Source organism: Megalobrama amblycephala, linkage group LG9 (assembly GCF_018812025.1).
Source record: "Megalobrama amblycephala isolate DHTTF-2021 linkage group LG9, ASM1881202v1, whole genome shotgun sequence".
NCBI classification, from domain to species: Eukaryota; Metazoa; Chordata; class Actinopteri; order Cypriniformes; family Xenocyprididae; genus Megalobrama; species Megalobrama amblycephala.
In genome coordinates this window covers 34803842-34811677 of record NC_063052.1, presented here as the reverse complement: position 1 = coordinate 34811677, position 7836 = coordinate 34803842, and the positions used below count along the sequence as shown (strand labels likewise).

The 7836-nt window shown below is 38.1% G+C and overlaps 1 long non-coding RNA gene across 1 annotated transcript in view; it reads right to left on the bottom strand.

Annotated features, from left to right (window-relative positions):
* Window positions 1–6152: 6152 nt before the first annotated feature.
* LOC125275805 overlaps window positions 6153–7836 on the bottom strand; it is a 106397-nt gene continuing 104713 nt past the window's right edge. The window contains exon 5 of the long non-coding RNA XR_007186509.1: window positions 6153–6266. This is a non-coding gene — a long non-coding RNA (uncharacterized LOC125275805). The remainder of the gene's footprint in view (window positions 6267–7836) is intronic.

The following is a 7836-nucleotide window of genomic DNA, read 5'->3' as shown; positions in this document are numbered from 1 at the left end:
ACATACAGTATTCAGGTGGATTATTCTGTACTTCCTTTTTGGGCAAAGTGGCTTTCTTCATTCAAACGTACAAAGTCAGCACACCATGCACTTTTCATACTTTGTAGAAGTATGCAAATTGGTCTTATCTAACATTAGCACTCCTTCATGTTTGAGAAGGCTGCTTAAACTCCAATATATAGTCATTGATTCACAAGTTCAGAGTTGAATGAGTTAACCATCACTTCGCTAAGTCATTATTGGTGTAGTTCATGTGGACTCTTGGCTCTTCCTAATAAAAATGCCATGCGTGGTTGTATGTCTTTTTAAACATTATCATTCAGAGTAACGTTCTGATCGTGACCCCGGATTGCACCTTGACAATCTATTCTTGATGAATGAATTTATTGTTGCTGATGTAGCTCTCGCCCATCAGTATTTTATTCTCAAACCGCTGAACTCCAGACAGAGAAATGGATGTGCATTTGTTATTGTAGTACGCCTCAGAGAATATCATTCAAACATTTCTTTGAAAAAAAAAATAAAAAATAGCATGATTATATCTTAATGGTGTTTATAACAGTATATTATTTTAGGGCAAATCAGGCAAATTATAAAGGCATTGCAGAGAAAATGTCAGTTTGATAGTTTTTGTGTGAACACCAATTATAGGCTTCAAAATGAACCAGCTTAAAATTGTAGGGAAATGACAGATATATAATGGAGATTTTATCAAAATTCTTTTGAGTCAGAAATGAAGCTTTCATTGATGAATGTTCATCTTATACAGTGCATCCGGAAAGTATTCACAGCGCTTCACTTTTTTCACATTATTTTCCTCAAAATTCTACAAACAATACCCCATAATGACAATGTGAAATGTTTATTTTGGATAATTTTAGATATTATTAAGTAAATTTTAGATATTATTAAATAATAAAAAAAATCACATGTACATAAGTATTCACAGCCTTTGCCATGACACTCAAAATTGAGCTCAGGTGCATCCTGTTTCCACCAATCATCCTTAGATGTTTCTACAACTTGATTGAAGTCCACCGGGAAAGGGTACAGAAAAAAATCTGCAGCATTGAAGGTCCCAATGAGCACAGTGGCCTCCATCATGCTTAAATGGAAAAAGTTTGGAACCACCAGGACTCTTCCTAGAGCGGGCCGCACGGCCAAATTGAGCAATTGGGGGAGAAGGGTCTTAGTCAGGTAGGTGACCAAGAACCTGATGGTCACTCTGAGTGAGCTCCAGCATTTCTCTGTGGAGAGAGGAGAGCCTTCCAGAAGAACAACCATCTCTGCAGCACTCCACCAATCAGGCCTGTATGGTAGAGTGGCCAGACAGAAGCAACTCCTCAGTAAAAGGCACATGACAGCCCGCCTAGAGGAGTCTCAAATCATGAGAAGCAAAAGTCTGATGAAACATAGATTGAACTCTTTGGCCTGAACAGCAAGCGTCATGCCTGGAGGAAACCAGGCACCGCTCATCACCTGGTCAATACCATCCCTACAGTGAAGAATGATGGTGGCAGCATCATGCTGTGGGGATGTTTTTCAGCGGTAGGAACTGGGAGACTAGTCAGAATCGAGGGAAAGATGAATGACATCGTTGATGAAAACCTACTCCTGAGTGCTCTGGACCTCAGACTGGGGCGAAGGTTCATCTTCCAATAGGACATCAACCCTAAGCACACAGCCAAGATAACAAAGGAGTGGCTACAGGACAACTCTGTGAATGTCCTTGAGTAGCCCAGCCAGAGCCCAGACTTGAACCTGATTGAACATCTCTGGAGAGATCTTAAAATAGCTGTGCACCGACGCTCCCCATCCAACCGGATGGTGCTTGAGAGGTCCTGCAAAGAAGAATGGGAGAAACTGCCCAAAAATAGGTGTGCCAAGCTTGCAGCATCATACTCAAAAAGACTTGAGGCTGTAATTGGTGCAAAAGGTGCTTCAACAAAGTATTGAGCAAAGGCTATGAATACTTGTACATGTGAGATATATATATATATATATATATATATATATATATATATATATATATATATATATATATATATATATATATATATATATATATATATATATATTCTTTCACATTGTCATTATGGGGTATTGTTTGCAGAATTTTGAGGAAAATAATGAATTTAATCCCTTTTGTAATAAGGCTGTAACATAACAAAATGTGGAAAATGTGAAGCACTGCGAATACTTTCAGGATGCACTGTAAGTGTTTAATAGCATCTTGCTTCCCTCTTATCATTAGGTTCTTGTGAAAACTGATTGTCAGCAGGATTTCAACCAGGTAACACTTGCTTAAAGGTGCCCTAGAACTTTTAAAAAAAAGATGTAATATAAGTCTAAGGTGTCCCCTGAATGTGTCTGTGAAGTTTCAGCTCAGAATACCCCATAGATTTTTTTTAATTCATTTTTTTAACTGCCTATTTTGGGGCATCATTATAAATGAGCCGATTCAGGGCTACTGGCCCTTTAATTCTCCTGCTCCATGCCCATGTAGTTCGCGCTTGCCTTGAACAGTGCCTTAACAAAGTTTACACAGCTAATATAACCCTCAAATGGATCTTTACAAAGTGTTTGTCATGCATGCGTCGGATTATGTGAGTATTGTAAACTGTTATATTGTTTACATTGATTCTGCATGAGTTTGAGGCTATTCTCCGTGGCTAACGGCTAATGCTACACTGTTGGAGAGATTTATAAAGAATGAAGTTGTGTTTTTGAATTATACAGACTGCAAGTGTTTAATAATGAAAATAGCGACGGCTCTCTTGTCTCCGTGAATACAGTAAGAAACGATGGTAACTTTAACCACATTTAACAGTACATTAGATGAAACATTTAGAAAGACAGTTTACAAATATCACTAAAAATATCATGATATCATGGATCATGTCAGTTATTATTGCTCCATCTGCCATTTTTTGCTATTGTTCTTGCTTGCTTACCTAGTCTGTTGATTCACCTGTGCAGATCCAGATGTTAACTGGCTGCCCTTGTCTAATGCATTGATCATAGGCTGGCATTATGCAAATATTGGGGCGTTCACCCCGACTGTTACGTAACAGTCGGTGTTATGTTGAGATTCGCCTGTTCTTCAGAGGTTAAACAAATGAGATTTATATAAGAAGGAGGAAACAATGGAGTTTGAGACTCACTGTATGTCATTTCCATGTACTGAACTCTTGTTATTTAACTATGCCAAGATAAATTCAATTTTTCATTCGAGGGCACCTTTAAAAGTAAGTGAAATGCACTAGAAAAGACTGAATGATCATGATCATTTGTTGTACCTGTTGAATCATCTAATACAATGGTTCTTATTAGACAAGTCCCCATTGTCTAAAACAAATTTCAAAGGCCCCATGATTTTTGCAGTTGTTCATGAATTGCTGGAAAAGGATTTCTACATTCACAAACACCATCACAAACTTATATGGTTAGAACTGAAGCTCTCAAGCTGTGGTTAGAAGCATAGTTTTTTGTTAAATGACATGTGGACTTAAACAGATCATGCTTTTGGGCGCAATAGGCAATCTAACCTTCAGTACGTTATTTATCTATCATTCAATTTTAAATATTTGTGAATTATAATCTTTATATTTTGCTGTAAACAATTAGTGCCATTTTTTACGCATGTGCGTAAATGCGCAAGGGAACTCCGGAGTATGAGGTATGAGGGAACCTGCGATGAATGAATAAAGCATCAAATAAAGCAAAATGACATGGAACAAAAGCAGTGAAGTAGTCATTAGGTGCATTACAGCAGCATCTCTGAGATCTGGAATAGATTAAAGGTGCCATCGAATTGAAAATTGAATTTACCCTGGCATAGTTGAATAACAAGAGTTCAGTACATGGAAATGACATACAGTGAGTCTCAAACTCCATTGTTTCCTCCTTCTTATATAAATCTCATTTGTTTAAATCTCAACATAACACTGACTGTTACGTAACAGTCGGGGTGTACGCCCCCAATATTTGCATATACCAGCTCATGTTCAAGCCATTACACAAGGGCAGCCAGTATTAATGTCTGGATCTGTGCACAGCTGAATCATCAGACTAGGTAAGCAAGCAAGGGCAATAGAGAAAAGGGCAGATGGAGCGATAATAACTGACATGATCCATAATTACGTGAGTGATATTAATTTAGTGATAATTACATTTAGTGATATTTGTAAATTGTCTTTCTAAATGTTTCGTTAGCATGTTGCTAATGTACTCTTAAATGTGGTTAAAGTTACCATCGTTTTTTACTGTATTCATGGAGACAAGAGAGCCGTCGCTATTTTCATTTTTAAACTTTTGCAGCCTATATAATGCATAAACACAACTTCATTCTTTATAAATCTCTCCAACAGTGTAGCATTAGCCGTTAGCCACGGAGCACTATCAAACTCATTCAGAATCAAATGTAAACATCCAAATAAATACCATACTTACACGATTAGACATGCTGCATGACGAACACTTTTTAAAGATCCATTTGAGGGTTATATTAGCTGTGTGAACTTTGTTTATGCAATGATAGAGTCGAGAGCTTGGGAGGGGGCGGAGAGCACAAGCAATTAAAGGGGCTGCAGCCTGAATCGGCGCATTTCTAATTATGCCTCAAAATAGGCAGTTAAAAAAATTAATAAAAAAAAATCTATGGGGTATTTTGAGCTGAAACTTCACAGACACATTCAGGGGACACCTTAGACTTATATTACATCTTGTAAAAAAACGTTCGATGGCACCTTTAATTAGCAGATGTTATTACTCCTCCACACTGCGAGTGACGTCAATAAGGACAGTCTTCTGTCGTTTGAACCACATTGGTTCAACAATATAAGTGCGACCATGTTACGAAAGTTTTGGGAAACAGTCATGATTAGTTGGTTCATTTCTTCAAGGATGCATCATATATTGTAGTTAATCAGCGAGTTACATCGTTGAACAGGAAACGCACCCCTGGTTGAAAACCCCTGGTCTTATCCATACACAATGTTTAAAATGTTTGGTGTAGCTGGAGTACAAGCTTTTGTAAGCCTTCAGTGATAATGAGTGTAAATGGTTGTCTTGTGTTTCTGTGTGATGACTCTTTACCAAGCAACAACAAACCTTTGGGGTTTATCAAGCAAAAAAAAAAAAAGTACCATGGTAACTACATTTTCTGCCAAAATTCCACAGTAACTGCATTTATTTTTATAACTAGAACACCAAAGCTACATTTTTACATTACGTTTTACTAAGGTAAATTATGAATTCTGGGTATTACTAAGATATTACTACTGATATCCAAAGCCCTCCCTAAAGTCTGTAGAATATGGATCAAGTTCATCTTTCAATATAAGGCCAGAAACATGTTAACTTGCTCAAGATTCTCTTCAAACTATTGCTCTTACAGTAAGATTTCATTGTCAAAGACACAAACACCACCTGCTATAACACTGAGACTGCATCTCAGTCAAAGAAAAAGTTTTTGTCTTAAAAGAATATTTAATTTCATTTCCTTTTTAGATGACAGTGCCTATCATAAAGTTAATAATAACAACTAGTCACTTGGTTTTTTGGTGGGTGCTATGGTTACAAAGGTAAAAAAAAAAGGTAATGGTAAAGAGTGTTTACAGTAATAAAAATGTTGTTATGGCAACCTGAGAAAGAGATAATTTAGAAAAAAAAAAAAGTGGGATACAAGATTAAATGTACTTTCTCTTTCTCTAGAGGCAACAGAGGCTGGTGGCAGAAAGAGCAGAAGGTGGGTTATCATAGGTTATCAGTCGATTTGTAAGAACATGCTCCGGTAGTTAAAAATCCATTGTTGTTTAAATCAACAAAGCAGCGTCTCAGATATATTTCGCTGATATGGGATTCGAATGCGGAGCTGTGGATTATAGTGGAAAAACGTCAACAAAAGCACTCATATCTAAGATCTCTCATATACCCTGCGGGATGTTTGTCTTTTGTACGTCGTTCATTAATTTCATTCACATTGACTGCGGAAATTACACCTGTATCGGCGACCATGAGGCCTTTCATTTTAAGCTGGTGTTTCTGCGCCACGGTCGATGGCACGGGGCGATAACATCGGCTTAACTTGATCTGTTCATTCAATACGAAAGGATTCACAAAGTGAGACTGACAGAAGAACACACATATTTCTTTGTTTTTATTTTCATTTTCATTGTCATTGTCTTCGCTGTACATATGCTAGCGGGGGTGGCTAGCGACGTCCACCGCCAAAGCGTTGCAAAATGGCCATCTGTCTGCAGTGTCTGTCAATACACACAATCCAATAAGAAAGAAAATGTTATTCACAGGAGGCCTTTCACACCTCTAGACTCCAAAGGGAGCGCTGACACGCCGCAGGTTTGGATAGTGTCGCTAAGCCGCCATTCATCCTCTCCGAACGTGTGCGCGGCATGATAGCGGGTATTTAACACTCATAAAACCAATCCTATTATGTGGATGTGTGTGTTGTTCTGATTCATTCTCATTATCTCTCTCATGCATTACTTTCATGTTCACTGTACTTAGTTTATTGTTTGTGAGTGTGTGTTTTTCTAGGTCTGTTGGGATAGATGGTAATTCCATCCTGTTCATGTTCCTCACCCTTTTGGCAACTGTTTAGATCCCTGGAGGAAGTACACCTGTAACTCATTACAACATCTGCTCAGCCACTGCAACACTTCTGATAATAGTGATTTTAAAGTAGGATTTCAAATGCATTAAGATATAAGAAGCTGCATTAAAATGATTTTATAGTTATGAAGTATTGTTAAAGTGCCCCTATTATGCTATTTAAAAGTTTCCTAATTTTGTTTAGGTCTCCTACAACAGGTTTACATGCATCAAAGGTCAAAAACATTTTCATTTTCTCATATACAGGTGCTGGTCATATAATTAGAATATCATCAAAAAGTTGATTTATTTCACTAATTCCATTCAAAAAGTGAAACTTGTATATTATATTCATTCATTACACACAGACTGATATATTTCAAATGTTTATTTCTTTTCATTTTGATGATTATAACTGACAACTAAAGAAAATCCCAAATTTAGTATCTCAGAAAATTAGAATATTACTTAAGACCAATACAAAGAAAGGATTTTTAGAAATCTTGGCCAACTGAAAAGTGTGAACATGAAAAGTATGAGCATGTACAGCACTCAATACTTAGTTGGGGCTCCTTTTGCCTGAATTACTGCAGCAATGCGGCGTGGCATGGAGTCGATCAGTCTGTGGCACTGCTCAGGTGTTATGAGAGTCCAGGTTGCTCTAATAGTGGCCTTCAGCTCTTCTGCATTGTTGGGTCTGGCATATCGCATCTTCCTCTTCACAATACCCCATAGATTTTCTATAGGGTTAAGGTCAGGCGAGTTTGCTGGCCAATTAAGAATAGGGAAACCATGGTCCTTAAACCAGGTACTGGTAGCTTTGGCACTGTGTGCAGGTGCCAAGTCCTGTTGGAAAATGAAATCTGCATCTCCATAAAGTTGGTCAGCAGCAGGAAGCATGAAGTGCTCTAAAACTTCCTGGTATACGGCTGCGTTGACCTTGGACCTCAGAAAACACAGTGGACTAACACCAGCAGATGACATGGTACCCCAAACCATCACTGACTGTGGAAACTTTACACTGGACCTCAACCAACATGGATTGTGTGCCTCTCCTCTCTTCCTCCAGACTCTGGGTCCCTGATTTCCAAAGGAAATGCAAAATTCACTTTCATTAGAGAACATAACTTTGGACCACTCAGCAACAGTCCAGTCCTTTTTGTCTTTAGCCCAGGCGAGACGCTTCTGACGCTGTCAAGAGTGGCTTGACACAAGGAATGCGAC